The sequence below is a fragment of the Macrotis lagotis genome, chromosome X (assembly GCF_037893015.1).
Source record: "Macrotis lagotis isolate mMagLag1 chromosome X, bilby.v1.9.chrom.fasta, whole genome shotgun sequence".
In the NCBI taxonomy this organism is placed as follows: Eukaryota; Metazoa; Chordata; class Mammalia; order Peramelemorphia; family Peramelidae; genus Macrotis; species Macrotis lagotis.
In genome coordinates, this window is record NC_133666.1 from 309,457,210 (window position 1) to 309,473,625 (window position 16,416).

Sequence of the window (16,416 nt, forward strand, 5' to 3'; positions counted from 1 at the left end):
TTTTGTCACATTTATGAGCATCCTAATCTGGACTCATGGTTTTGGGAAATGAGATAGAGGAAAGCATATAACAATAAAACAATGGAATAGGAAGAACTAGTGAAAGATGTATATAAATGAGCAGTATGCTTATCAGAATATTGTATGGTGGTTATCTAAGGGATAATCCCCCCCAAAAGTTTTTTATAATTGAACATCTTGAACTAGAACAAGATTTTTGTTCTTATTTTCCCATTGAGTATGATCTCTAAAAATCTGCTTTGTCTTCTTGACATTTTTAATTGTCATTAACTTTAATGCTAAAGAGTTAGCATTAAATGGTTCCTTAAAATGGACTATCATTTTGCATTAGAGAATGGTTTAAATTATATCATCAAACTAAAAGGTCTTTGATACTTTATTTACCTTGGTTGATAATTCTTTATGTTTATAAACCTTTAAACTTTGGAGTAGTCAAGTGACACAGTGGTTAGAGCATCTGGTGTGCAGATAGGAGTACTTGAGTTAAAAATAGGGCCTCAAATACTTATTAACTGTGTGACTCTGGGCAAGTCACTTAACTCTGCCTTAGTTTCCTCATTTGTAAAATGAACTGAAGAAGGAACTAGGAAACCATTTCAGTATCTTTGCCAAGAAAACCCCAAATGGAATCATGAAGTGTTGGACAAGACTGAAATGACTGAACAACGATGGTTTATTCATCTATCTGTCTATTTATTGCAATGCAATGGGGTTAAGTGGCTTGCCCAAGACCACACAACTAGGTAATTATTAAGTGTTTGAGGCCAGATTTGAACTCAGGTACTCTTGACTCCAGGGCCAGTGCTCTATCCACTGCGCCATCTAGTCGCCCCCAACGATGGTAATTAAAAAAAAAAAACCCAAAAAGACTCCCTAGAGAATCTAAACATTGAACCAGCCTTTAAAAAGTATGCACTCCAATTTTTATCTTAATATTCTAGTTTGCTTTTTAAAATAGTATTTTCTTCCTTAATTAGTCAGCAAGTGCATAGGAAGGCAAAAAAAGTAACAATTTTTGCTCTCAAGATGCTTACCTTGTATATATAGAGAAAATAGATACAATGAGTGGTGCTTGAATTTCGTTTTGAAGACAATGAGGAAGTCTATAAAATGGAGGTGAGAAGGAAGTAAATTTTAAGATGGGGTCAAAGGGAGGAGAGGGGGGCAGCCAGTTTAAAAGATATGTGAGTAACAGAGGGACAGCCAACTTGGCTGTAATGTCAGGTACAGAAAAAGGAATAATGTACAACAAAGGTAGAAAGATTAGTTGGGACCAGGTTTCAAAAGACTTTTAATGGCAGCCAGGTTTTATATTTTATTCAAGAGTCAAAAACCAAAACAACTGAAATTGTTGAGTAGGTAAGTGACCCTTCAGGACATCACTTGGTAACTTTGTGGAGGGTGGATTGATTGAGAGAGACTTGAGTCAGGGAAATGAATTAGGAGGCTATTACAAATAGTTCAAGCAAGAAGTAAAGATGTAAATAACCTGGTGACTTCATGTGTAGCAAGAAAGAGACTGATACGAGAGATGTTGTGGAAGTGGAAAAATTGGTCTAATTATATTGAATGAGAAAAAAAGATGAGTTGAATATAATGCTAAGGTTACAAATCTAGAAGAGTGCAGGAATGTTAATAATAAAAATGGGGAAGTTCAGTAAAAGATGAGTCTCAAGAAAGATCTTGAGTTCTCTTTTGGAAATGTTGAATTTTAAAGGATTATGGGACATTTTAGTTTGAAATATTTCCCATATGTAGTTGGGGATAAGAGACCAAAACATAAGAGACTGGTTGTATAGCATTTGTTTCTTTTGAGTTAGTGCAATTCTTTTTGTTCCTAGAACATCACATTTTCTTTAATGTTTAGCATATCATGGTTGGTAGTCTTGTGCCAGTGTCTTCCATGTTTCACAATTAATTTCAAAGTTCCTCAAGAGAAACTTTGAGCAAAGATTTTGATCAATTTGACAGATGTTGCATACAGACCTCTGTTCTGTTCTAAGCATTTCTCCTGTAGTTGTTGAGCAGCAAACATCATGTTAACCATTCCTTGGCCCTTTCTGAAGCCACACTGACTTTTGGGTGGAGATGACCATCTTTCAAAGTTCTTTAGGGAAAGCTTGAAAGTATCCTTGTTTCTTTCGCTTTGTCTGATATCCAAGTGAGCACTTGCCTTGTGTGGGTTCTGTATAGAAGAGTTGTTGAGTAGCAGTCACCATATTGACCATTTCTGGACCCTTTCTGAAACCACACTGACTTTTTGGTAGGTGATCTTCTAGGTGGAGGATTAGCACGAATCTTGCCAAGAATGCCTTAAGATAGACCTCCTTGAGATTCTTACTGGACAGCATATTTCCTTTATAAAGATGGACAGTGGCAACATCCTTAAACTAAAAACATCTTTAAACATAAGGGATACCCTCATTCTATATAACCCAGATAGTTTAAGTCAGCTTTTGGATGAGAGTGGACTCCCTACCTTGTAAATCTCACTGGAATAGATTCCACACCAGATACTTTCAAAACCTTTTCTAAAGTTGGAAGTTTGACTAGAGAGATGTTGGCTTCAAACTGAGATAGTTATATGTATGGTCAAGGGCTTCAACAGTGATGATCTGTTGAGAATACTACGGAATTATTCAGTCTCTCTTTACAGGATCATGTTCTTATCATTTAGTATGTTCACTTTATTTTTGATGAAGTTAAGCACTGCCTTCTTAGGTATGGACAAATTGTCCTTTCATTTAGCTGCTTCTGATGCAGAGTTGCATGAATTTGTTGACCTCACTTTTCAGAGTCAAATCCAGTGGCAAGGCAAAATCAGTATGACTAATAATAGTTCAGGATGTATTGAATGACCTTGATATCCTTGATGTCTAACAAAGCTCTTAGTGCTCCATAGCACCTACTTCAGCCATATTGAAGTCTTCACATGCTTTGGGTAGATACTTCCTAACTTACGAAGGGGTTTGGGACCTCTTGGTTATCTTCAACCTGGTTTAAGCCCATCTGCCAAAACAGTTTACCAGGGTCTGATAGCTGTGCATGCTACAACTTCTTGGAGCCACATGTGAAAGATGGGTGAATCAGGTGGACACCAAAGGTGCAAAGCATTCTAGAAAAGGTTTTGTCAACCCTCATACTATAGGGTAACTAGTTTTTCTTGAGTAGTCCTACACCAATGCAATAAGACAATGAAAGTGAGTAGTTTGGAGTTTGACTGGGAAAGAAAGGGATGAGGGATAGAAAACTAGGGGGAATAGTAGGATCTAGTGAAGTTTTTTTTGTTAGTTTTAATAGAGAGACTTGGTATATTCAAAGGCATCAGAGAAGGAACCAAGAGAAGGGATGATTGGAAGGGATGGGAATGAAATCAGTGACATCTAGTAACTAAAACTAGGAAATTATTCAGGATTGAAAATTTTTATCTTGACTTATATGCTGAATCCCATTCTGGTTTCCATTCATTTGATAAAAACTTTAGAGGTAGAAGGGACCCTACAAGTCATCTGGTCCAACTCCCTTATTTTAAAGATGAGGAAATGAGTCCCAGGAAGAGTAGATGACATATAGGTAGTAAGCAGTGAAACTCATAACCTTTGATTCTAAATCTTGTCTTGCCTCAATAGATTTTATGCATCAATATACTTTGACATTTTTCAAACTCCTTTTTTGAAATCTGGAAAAAATAATCATTTATTTCAGAAATAATTTTACTAGCATCATCCCAAACTTTATTTATAGGATCTTAATATTATAGTCCAATTACATCATTTTATAGATTAGGAAATTGAGGCCCAGGGATTAGAAAATGGCAGGACTTGTTCGATTACTTCAGTTGTGCCCAGCTCTTTGTGATTCCATTTAGGATTTTCTTGGCAAAGATAATGAAGCAGTTTACCATTTACTTCAAGAGCTTATTTTGCAGAGGAGGAAACTAAGGCAAACAAGGTTAAGCGACTTGCCCAGGGTTACACAATGGAAATATCTGAGGCCAGATTTTAAACTTAGAAAGAGAAGTTTTCCTGATTCCAGATCATCTCCTAGCCATAATACGCCAGGATTATTAGTATCTCCCACATATTCTTACAGAAACAAAGGATACCAATTTCAGGTGTTTATTTTTTTGAACTTTAGACCTGAATACATGGACTTAGAATTTGCTTGTTCAGATTAGGATAGGAATTACAAAGTACAGTGATGTTTAATACATACATAGGAATTACATTTAGTACATAGGAATTACAAAGTACAGTGGATGTTTAATAAACACATCAATGAATAAATGCATCCATGATACCTTGATATGTTAGAAGGCAGTTCTTAGAATTCTTTTCCCGCCAGTCTGCTAGCAACTGTCTTTGGCAGAACTCTATTAGCTGTGATAGACAGCTTAGGTGATGTAGTGAACCAAGTGGTCCTGGAATTAGAAAGATTTTTTTCTAGGTTTAAATCTGACCTCAGACATTTCCTCTCTGCATAACCCTGGGCAAGTCACTTAACCTGGTTTGCTTCAGTTTCCTCATCTGAAAAATGATCTCCAGAAGGAAATGGCAAACTGCTTCAATATCTTTGCCAAGAAAATCCCAAAAGAGATCATAAAGAGTTGAACCACAACTGAAGTAATCAAACAACAGTGGCTGTGAAATCTCTTTAAGCAAAAACAAAAATAAACAAAAGATACAGAAGCATCAAACTGAGAGTGAACTTGCATGGGGTCTTTGATTCTTCTCCTTTGGCAGGTTACTATTTTTGTAGCCCTTAAGGCAGAATGAGTTCCTCAACAAAAGAAGAAAAAGCAAAAAAGGTATATTCTAGTACTTAGATAATAACAGATTATAGAATGTATGTTTTCTAGTATTCAACTTAGAAATTTAACTTTTAGTTTGTGTAATAGAATCTATTCTTGATTAAAATCATTGGGAAAATAGAAGCTAGTGTGAGAAGTAGAGGATAGTGGACTAAATTTGGGGTCAAGAAGACCTAGGTTCAAGTCCTAGAGCAAGTCACTCCACTTCTGAGGGTACTCAGACAACTCTTTAAAATTCTTAGGTACAGAATAATTGTGAAATTATAGGAATTTTGTCAGTGAAAGTTATCTACATCAGTGAAATCAAAAGTTTATGTTAGTCCGTGAAGATATTTTATCTTGTGGTTATAAAAAATTTTTATTTTTAGACTCAGAATTCCTTCAAGTGTATCTGTAGATTGGTTCACCATTCTGGAAAACAATTTGAAATTGTGTCCCAAAAGTTGACTAAAATGATCATACACTTTAACCCCATCTGTGTCATCATTAGGCCTATATCTCAAAAAGTTCAAAGAGGGAATGGAGCATTATCTACAAAAACATTTATACAACAGCTTTTTCTGACAGCTAAAAATTGTAAACTAAGGAGGAACATTCATCTTTTGAGGAATGACTAAAAAAATTATGGTAATAGAAATTATGGAGAAATGATAAAATAGACAATATAGGAAGACATGAAAAGAGCTTTCTGAATAATGAAGGATGAAATGATCAGAAATAAGAAAATTTATACAATGACAATAAAATTAAAGAGAAAAACAACCTAAAAATACTTGGAATCAGTGCATTGGGTAAAGTAGGAATCCAGAGGACTGAAGATAAACACACCAAATACCTTCTTCCAGGGATGTGATAGACTTAAAATGCAGAAATGAGACATATATTTTTGGACATGGCCAATGTGGGAGTTTTATTTTTACTGGATTGTGCACATTTATTAGAATTTTAAAAAATTGTTCTTGGTGGCATGGGGAGCAGTAGGAAGGAGAAATAAATGTAAGAATCACTTTAAAAATAAAAGTATTTGAAGACTTATATGTTAATATTTACATGGAGTTATCTTTGTCTTATTTGCTAGACTTCTATTGTGTTGTGATTTTTTTTTTTAAATCGCATTCTGGGCTTTCAGACACCTATCAAGTTTCCTTTGATACCATCATAATTTTACTAGCTTTGTTATTTCAAATGAGAATTAAAATTTAACAGTACTCATTGAGTTTTTGGGGCCTGTGCTTTGCTGACCCTATTTCTGAAGGATTGGTTTTACTGAATCCCTTGAGGCCTACATTTACATAATAGCAACAATCTTACTCAAGGAACTCAGCAGTTTTATTTTCAAAGAAAGTCTACCAAAAATTGTCTCTAAATAACCAGTTGTATTAATCCTTGAGTTTAATATACAGTTCGTAATGATGACTTAAGTTCTCTAGAATTCCTTCACTTTTCCTTTTTTTGTTTGTTTTTATATTTTTAAATTTTATTTTCCCATTTACATACAAAGATAGTTTTCAACAATCATTTTTTGGTTAGGTTTTGAGTTTCACATTTTATTCTCCCTTTCCTCTCTCTGGTAGAAAGCAATCTAAAATAGGTTATACATTTGTAACTATTTAACATATATATATATCCATATTAATTATGTTATAATCAAATAAAAAAGGGGGGACTATCAGAAGAAAAAAACAAAAAATCATAAACACATTTTAAAAATAGAAAATTGTCAACTTAGGTCTGTATTCAGCCTCCATAGTTCCTTCTTTGAGTGTAGATGGTATTTTCCATCTTAACTTCTTTAGAATTTTCTTTGAGTATTGTACTGCTGAGCTGAGCAAGTCTTATCATAGTATAATGTTCTCCTGATTCTGCTCACTTCACTCAGCAACAGGCTTTTTTGAAGTTCTGTCTCTTATAATTTTTCCTTTTCAGTTTTTGCAAGGCAGTGAGGTTAAGTGACTTGTTTAAGGTCACACCACCAAATAATTTTTTAAGTGTCTGAGCAATTCAACTTTTTGCAGACAATAACAAACGAAAAATTCTTTTATGATACCTGAAGGCTATTTATGGACCAAAGACTTATGGTACATCTCAACCTCTCAGTGCTGGTGGATCCACCTTGATTAATGATGATAGGGACATAATCCTAGAGAGATGGGCTAAACACTTCCAAAGTGTTCTTAACAGACCATCATCAATCAATGCAGAAGCCATTTAACTCAAGTTGAGGCTAATCAATTCCTAGCTGAAATTCCAACTGGAGAAGATGCCATTCAAATGGCAAATTATTTGGGCTGATTCTATTCCACCTCAGATCTACAAGGTGGGGGATCCATTGCTTATCCAAAACTGACTGAAATTTTCCAGGTTATATGGCATGAGAGGTTATCCCACAAGAATTCAAGGATGCCTCCATTGTCCATCTCTATAAAGGTAAAGGGACTGGATTGTCCTGTGACAATCACAGGGGTATTTCTCTTTTAGTTATTGCTGGTAGATTCTTGCCAGAGTCCTTCTCAATAGACTGATCCTTCACCTGGAAGATAGTTACTTCCCTGAGAGCCAGTGTGGCTTCAGAACGGGTGAAAGAACAGTTGATAGGTGTTTGCTGCCTGATGACTCCAGGAAAAATGCCAGGAACAGAACAGAGGTCTGTATATAACATTTATAGATCTGATCAAGGCCAACAGTCACAAGAATTTGTGGAAAATTATGTCGATATTTGGTTGCCCTTAGAAACTTATCAGTTTTTGTATGTCAGTTTCATGATGCGTGCTTGCCTAGGGTCTGGAAAGTGAATGATGCTCTCGAGATTTCCCAGTCACCAATGGGGTAAATAAGGATGTGTCCTTGTTCCCATTCTTTTTAGCATGATGTTTTTAGCCAGGTTGTCAAACGTGGATGAACATGGCCTCAAGGTCAGCTAATGCACTGATGGCAAATTCTTCAATTTGAAAAGACTACAAGCCAAGACCAAAGTGGAGGGAGTGTTGGTGCATGATCTTCTGTTTGCAGATGATTGTTCACTCATTGTAGCTTCTGAAACTGAGATGCAACAAAGTATGGATGCATTCTTTGCTTCTTGTGCTAATTTTGGTGTAACAGTTAACACTAAGAAAGTACAGGTACTCTGTCAGCCATCACCACACCATCCATATGTGGAACCATTGATTACAGCAAATGGAGAAGTTTCTTGTGCCAACCACATTGTCAGTGTACCAACTTGTACCAAGTTCAGTTCCCTTGGCAGTATCCTTTCCAAGGAGGAGGTACACATTGACAATGAGATTGGCACAAGAATTGCCAGAGCTAGCTCAGTATATGGGAGACAACAAAAGAAAGTGTGGGAGAGAAGAGGTATTAGACTTGACTACCAAACTGAAGGTCTACAGAACCATAGTGCTTACCTCCTTGCTATATGCCTGTGAAACCTGAAGTCTATACCAGTGCATGTCAGGAAACTGAATCACTTCCATTTAAATTGTCTTAGGAAGAACTCACACAGGGCATGCACTCACAAGTGGGTCAGAAGAAGTGATACCAAGACATCCCAAAGGTTTCATTGAAGAACTTTAGGATTGATTGTACAGTGTGGGAGATACTGGCAGAGGATTGCCCAGCATGGCATGCCCTCTGATCAATGAGCAAGGCAGAATTGGGGCAGTTCAAAGAAAATGTGACATCTGTAAGTTTAGAGTATCCATCCCAGGTGTTCACGTGGACTATTTGTGCTCTCTCTGGTAGAGTATTGCAAACTTGTATTGGTCTGATCAGCCATAGTAGGACACTGTAATTTGTCTCAGATACAGTGATATCATTTTTCTCTTCTTCGATATCAAAGGACAAAAATCAGCCAACCAAGTGTCTGAGGCTGAATTTGAACTCAAGTCCTCCTGATTCCAGCCACCTACCTGCCTACTCTCTGATAATTTCTTATAGAACAATGGTGTTCCATCACATTCATATACCACAATTTGTTTTGCCATTCCCCAATTGATGGGCATCCTTTCAGTTTCCAATTCTTTGCTACCACAAAAAGTTACTATAAATATTTTTATACATGTAAGTCTTTTCCCCCTTTTGTGATGTCTTTGAGTGGGTTTCATACTTAGTAGTGATATATTGCTGGATCAAAGAATTTTCCCAGTTTTGTTGCCCTTTGGGCATAATTCTAAATTACTCTTCCATTGGTTGGGTCAGTTCACAACTCCACCATCAATACATCAGTGTCTCAATTTTCTCATATCCCTTCCAACATCGACCATTTTCCTTTGTCATATTGGTCAATCTGATAGGTGTGAGGCATCTCACGATTTGTTTTAATTTACCATTTCTTAAAGTGATTTAAATAAATGGAATCCATTATAATTCTCCATAAGTCACATCATAGATATACTGAAATTCATGGAAGACTGGAATTTTGTTATTGTCTTTAGTTCAATATACTTTCCTTTAGACAGAACTATATTTTATCTAATCTTGAACAGAGGAATCTCTCCTACTTTTAAACACTGTCTGATTTAGATGTACCAGCCAAGATGGCAGAAAGGTAGTAGTAAATACAATTGAGCTTCTCCTTTGACCTCCACACAAAAATCTTAAAAATGTATACCAGACTGAGTGCTAATCAGTAAATTCTGAGGTGGGGGGAATCAATCAGTCATTCTTCCTGCCTTGGTCAACAGTGGGAAACAGAAAGATTTTTTTCATTGAGATTGAAGTGAACCAGATACAGTTCCATGGAGTCCTCCTACATGGGAATTGAAGGAAGGTTTTATTCATCTGGACTGCAAGCCTTGCATAAAGGGCCTAATCTTTTCTAGAAAAAGTTGGCTAACAGATTGGCAGCTCTGTACCTCTCCACCTAGTTCCTTACCATGATGGATCCAGGATGGACTTGTGAGACTTGCTTCTAGGAGAGCTGTAGCTCTGACCTGAAGAACAATATAGTCTCAGTTCTAGATGTTAGCACTACCCTCGGCAGCCAAAGGGGATCCTGCAATTCAGTAACAGAAACTTTTCCAACTGCCTGATAGTGACTGCATCAAGCACCTGTCTATTGGTAGTTTAGATATGGTCATATACCTATGTAAATAGGGTGTTCAAACACACATCTGGGTTAGGAACTTTCAGAGACCAGAGCGATAAGACAGTGATCAAACTCTGCCCTGAATCAGACTCCTTTGGGGGTACTGAAAGTTTTCAGGTTCCAGTCCTGAACTCGTCCTTGACATCCTGGTATCCATACACAATATACCTCAAGAAGGCAACTATAGAACTCACTCAGACTTTTCCTCGAAAGGTTTGCAGAGCCTACTGTCCCTAATGTAAAGTCTGAAGCCTGAATGTTCAAACAAACAGTGGCAAAATACGTAAAAGACTTATTGTGGTGGCATTGAGCAGGACAAAAAACCAAGAAAGGAAAGTTTCAAAATATCTACAAGCAAAGCCTCAAAGAAAAGCATAACTTAGGTGTAAGTTCCAACTAGAACCTCTGAGGAATGTGAAGTGGTTGTTTTTTAAAGTTAAAATGATTTTATAAGTGAAATGAGAGTTTTTACTAGAGTGAAAATGTGGGAAAAATGAATGAAATGGAAGAAATAGCTTGGCACAGGAGATATAGAACTTTTTCCAAACAATAGAAGTATGGAAAATTAAGCTTTATGAGATATAAGACATATTAAAAAAAGATTGAGGGGGAAAATAGAGGAAATTAAGGTTTCATAGCAAAAACAAATTTACTTGGAAAAATGATTAAGAGAGTATTTAAGAATCATTGGACTATTGACTAATGACCAAATATTGGACTACTTGAGTAATAATCAAATAAAGAATCTAGACATATTTCAAAAAAAAAATCATAGAAGTTGCCTAGATCTCTTAGAGACAGAGAACAAAGTGAAAAAAGAATCTATCACCTCCTGAAAGAAATTCTAAAATGAAAATTATTAGGAACAGTATAGTCAAAATTTAGAGCTTCTGGGCCAAAATATAATACTTTAATTTGCCATAAAGAATTGAAATACAAGGAGTCAAGATCATGAATAATTTTATAGCCATGACTTTTTAAGGAGCAGAGAACTTGGAATACAATATTTCATAAGGCAGTAGTTAAGCGATAGTTAAGTATAGTAGTATAGGAAAAGCTAACCTTTACTGAAATTCAGTAAAGTTAAATATTAAAAGGCCAGAGCTTCATGGAAATTGAAATACAGAAATAGGTAAATGTTAATGAGCAATCATAATACTTATCTTCCTAAATAAGAACTATAAATTTAGAACATATTTCACCCCTGAACTTAATGATCTACAAGGAACCATAGAAGAAATATAATAAGAGAGCCTGGGAATGGTGCTCTTATTTTGATGATGATCTTAAAAGAAGAGGGGCAGCTAGGTGGCACACAATGTATAGAGCACCGACCCTGGAGTCAGGAGTTCAAATGTGACCTCAGACACTTAATAATTAGCTGTGTGACCCTGGGCAAGTCACTTAGCCCCACTGCCTTGGGGGAAAAATCCTTAAAAAAGAAGAAAGAGAAGAGAAAAGGAATTGGGGAGAGGAAGAGGAAGAGAGACGAGTTAACTCATTTAACCAGGGCATATAATTGCAAGATATATAAACAAGGAGGAAGGGGGTTGGAAGGAATCAGACTTGTCAAAGGAGGGAGCAACACATGCAAATAAATAACTTCCCACTCAATAAGGAAATAGGAGGTTAAGAAGAGAATGCACGAATTAAGAGGGAGGGTAGATTTAAGGTAGGAATTTATCCTAAGCAAAAATCTAACTAATTGCAGAAGGCGGATATGAATGGTAGGTTTTTTTTTTTTAAATAACCCCATGTAATTGAGCTTTGGGAGAGAAGCAGATGAGCAGCAGCATATATCTCATAGAACATTGCTGCTGTGTATACCTTCACTATTTTTTCTCTATGAGAATAAAATGTTTATTAAAATTGTCTATTTTAGACAATTTAACTGTAATAACTTTGAATGTTAATGGCATTATCTTTTAAAACATTAGAGATTAATAATGTATTAGAAAACAGAATGCAGCAAAATAAGTTGTTTGCCAGAAACACATTTGAAACATAAAAACTTGCTCAGTTAAAAGAAGCTGCTGGAACAAAATTTGTTATACTTCACTTGAAGTGAAACAGATTGGGGGTAGCAATCTTAATCATAGATAGGACAGCATAAAGATAAGTTTAATTGAGATAAATAAGGAAATGACATTTTCTATGGATAGGAAAGCTTCTTATGAATGAACTAAAATCAATACTAAACACATGCAAGCAAATGTGTAGCATATAAAAAAAATTAAAGTGAGAAAATAGTTAACTGTAATAATGTAAAACATAAACTTGCCCCCTCAGACATAGATGAATCTAATAGAATTCAAAAAATATAAACAACTGAAGATAATAAATTGAATTTTTGTATGATAGGCCAGGCAATTATTGAATGGCATTTGTTAAATAAGCAAGGATGTGTGTGTGTGTGTGTGTGTGTGTGTGTGTGTGTGTGTGAGAGAGAGAGAGAGAGAGAGAGAGAGAGAGAGAGAGCGCGAGCGCGAGCTGAGAGGGGTATGTGTGTCTTTATAGAAATTGACTATCCACTAAAGCTAATAAAAATCTGACAGATGCAGAAATAGTAGAAACATTTAGCACATTTTTTTATAGTGCATAATGGGAGGGTAATCCATAACTTTTTTCATGATAATGACAATACAGAGATAATAGATCAGAATTTTTGGAATGCAGCCTAAGCATTTCTCATTTTTTTCCATTTGCAATCTTCCTTGATCTATCCATTTCTCCCAGGAGTCATCCTTTATCTTTTCTCCCTTTTGTGGTTAAATTCCTTAGGAAAACCATCTCCAGTCCTCTAACTTTTCTCCCTTCTGGAAGTGGTTAAATTTTCCTTAGGAAGACCATCTACAATTTATGTCTCTACTTCATTTTCTTTTCTGTCTTAAACTTAACTCTTCACTCTAGTTTCTTACTTCATCATTTATTTTTTATTTGTTTAAGGCAATGGGGTTAAGTGGCTTGCCCAAGGCCACACAGCTAGATAATTAAGTGTCTGAGTCCTCATTTGAACTCAGGTCCTCCTGACTCCAAAGGCCACTGCACCACCTAATTGCTCTGTCACTCATCATTCAACTGAAACTACTCTCCAGAATTATCAATGATCTTTTGATTTGCCTTCCTAATGGCCTTTTCTGCAATCCTTATCCTTCTTGACATCTCTGCAGATTTTGATACTGGTACTATTGATTACCCTCTTTTTGATTATCTTTTCTCTCTGGGTTTTTCCTGACACTACTCTCTCTCCTGGTTCTTGTTCTTTTTCTTTTCTTTTCTTTTCTTTCTTTCTTTCTTTCTTTCTTTCTTTCTTTCTTTCTTTCTTTCTTTCTTTCATTTTTTTTTTTAAGGCAATGGGGTTTTGAGTGATTTGCCCAAGGTCACACAGCTAGTTTATTCAGTGTCTTAGGTTGGATTTGAACTCAGGTACTCCTGACTCCAGGTCTGTTGCTCTATTCATTGGGCCATCTGGCTGGCCCCTTGTTCTCCCTCTATTTAACTTACTATTCTGTTTGTTTATTTAACTAGATCTTCATCCTAATCCTAGCCTTTAACTATGAATATTCCACAGACCTCTGTCCTGTGCCTTTATTCTATTTCATTTTGTGATTTCATCATTTCCTATGGATTCACTTATCCATCTCTGCTAAAGATTCTCAAAACCATTTACCTATACTTACTCTATGTTGATTTTCATTCTGCCTCATGTCCTACTTGTACATCTGAATTCAACATGTCTAAAACTGAACCCATTATCTTTCCTGCCCAAACCCTGCTCTCTCCCTAATTCCTTTTTACTGTCAGGGATACTGTCACTTTCCCTATTCAAACTATTGTCAGGTCCTGCTGTTTCTACCTTGATTAACATCTTTTGTATAAACCTCTTTCCTGACTACCAGCACCCTAGTAAAAGCTCTTTATCACATGGAATATCATAATAGCTTGATGTCTGATCTCCTTGCCTCAAGGTTCTTCCCATTTCAGACTACCCTTTATTCATATTCATCTTTCAAGTTGATCTTCTAAAACATGTCAGTCTCTTTCTGTCTCTCTCCTTCCTCCTTCCCCCTCCCTCCCTCTGCCTCCCCCCTCCTCTTCAGTCAACTCCAATGTGTCTCTGTTACCTTCATTTTTGAATGGAAAATGTTGTTTGGATTTTAAAAACTCCATGACTTGGACCTTTCTTTTCTAGTCTTTTATCTTAACATCATTCTCCCTGCTTATGTGTTTTGCTGTTCTTAGAACAAAATGTTCTATTTGCTGACTCAGGCAGGACCTTTTCAGTGGCTATTCCTTATGCCTTTTTATCTTTATCTCATAGATTCTCTGCCTTCAAGTCTCAGCCCAAATCTCACTTTCTGCCTTTCCAAGTCTTCCTGATGTTGGTGCCTTGACTTCTAAGATGATCTCCGATGCTTTCTTTGTCCTATTGATGTAGAATTGTTTGTGTTGTTTTCCCCATTCATTATGAGCTCCTTAAGGGCAGGGACTATGTTTTTGCCTTTCTTAATATCTTTTATAATACCTGGCATATAGTAGGAGTTTGATATCAATCACCAAGCATTTATTAAGTTTTTTACTAAATGCCAGAAAGCTATGTTAGGTGCTCGGAATCCAAAGAAATTACTTTTTCTTTGTATTGATGTACCTATCTTAGGACATGGCATCTAATACATTGCTTAAGGAAATGCTTGTTAATTATTTTATTAGATATAAAACAATCCCTACCCTTAGAAACTTTACAATGTATAGGAGTAAACAACATGTATATAAGCATATACAAGATAAATAAAAAGGTGAAGGCAGAGCAGATATTAATAGCTGGAAGAATAAGGAAAGTGATTGTGTACAGGGTATTCTGTGAACTTTGAAGTCTCAAGTGACAGAAATGAGGGAAGCATATATTCTTCATATGCAGGCCAGACTATGCAAAGGCATGGATACAAGAGATAGAATTTTATATGTGAGGAATAAGGGAGTACATTCCACATATGGGGGACAGTTTATGCAAGGGCATGGAAACAAGAGATGGAATTTCCTGTGTGTGAGAAATACAAGAAGGCCAATTTTGTTGAACCTATGAAAGTAGGAGATTGGAGGTCACGAGGGTTATTAATTGCCAAATGAATTTGTATTTGATTCCAAAGGGAACAAGGAATCATTAGATTTCATTAAGCAGCTTACATGTTCAGATCTGCATGTTGGGAATATTACTTTGGACCTTAAGATAAGGTATTACAGATTTTTGAAGTTATTTATAAGAAGTCCCAGACACTCACAGTTTACTCAAGTATTATGTACTTCTTTAATGTAATGTTTTAAGGTTTAGGGACTGCTTTATTATAATAATTTTTGGTCTTCATAGCACAGTGAAGCAAGAAATCACAGGCAATATCTTCTTTATTTTATATATGAGGAAATCACTTCTGAGAGGTTGTGTCTTCACCATATATTTCTCCCTATTAAATATCAGAGCTGGAATTTGAACTTGTGTTTTGCTGAGTTGAGGTATAATGCTCATTCCATTATATCATGCTGTCGTTTTAAGATGATTTTAGAATCTCTGGAATAACACATCATCACTAGTGTGTGAGGTCACCATCCCTGGAGAATTTCTTGCTTATGGGAAGCAGACTAGCTTATACATTGCTGCTATCATTGTTGCAAGAGACTGGGAAAGAGTAAAAACATATATAGACTCTTATCAGTTGATAAACATCATTCTTCATGATAAATAAGCTGGATTGTTGATGAAGAATAACTGGGATTTTAAAAATGCTTAATAGAAGATTTCCTGCATTAATTTTGGCACAATGTCAGAAGCAAGAATTCAGACTGTTTGAATTCTTTCATGCATGTCAGGAATGTCATGGCACGGTTGGGATGCCCTTGTGTTTAGTTTTTTTGTTTTTTTTTTTTTTTGTTTTTGTTTTTGTAAGGCAAATGGGGTTAAGTAGCTTGCCCAAGGCCACACAGCTAGGTTATTAAGTATGTTTAGTTTTTTTTGCAAATGAAGTGTCAAATAATAACCAAATTAGTCAAGGTCTTCAGGATGTCTCATCTAGTCACTTTTTTAGGTGCATTCCTCTCACTTTCATATTAACTCAGAATTGACAATAAGAGTTCCCTTAATTGCTTAATAGATTTCATCTTTTTTAAAAAATTGGATTTTATTACTTGTTTTTCTGAGTGATTAGTTTGGTAATTTTTTGAGTTATTGTTTTGTTTGGTTGTTCCCATCTTGAGAAGTAGGCTTATTCTTGAAACTGTGGGAAGTTAGAAATAATGTTGTTAGATTCCCTTATGAAAATTTATTCTCTGTGATATCCTTTATTATATGTTTATGAAAAAATCTTGAGGTCTTACTGGTATTTGGGTTTTAGCTATAATGGTGATTAACAAGCTAGGTTACAAAATTAGTTGGTATGTAATAGTTTCAATTTTAAACTTTCATTGGAATGTTTTAAAAAATTGCTTTCTTTTTGACTAGTGGAAAGAGCAT

The 16,416-nt window shown here is 35.7% G+C and overlaps 1 protein-coding gene across 5 annotated transcripts in view; it reads left to right on the forward strand.

Annotated features, from left to right (window-relative positions):
* SMAD2 (SMAD family member 2) overlaps positions 1-16,416 on the forward strand; it is a 91,886-nt gene that overhangs the window by 36,569 nt on the left and 38,901 nt on the right. The gene's annotated exons all lie outside the window — the stretch shown is intronic.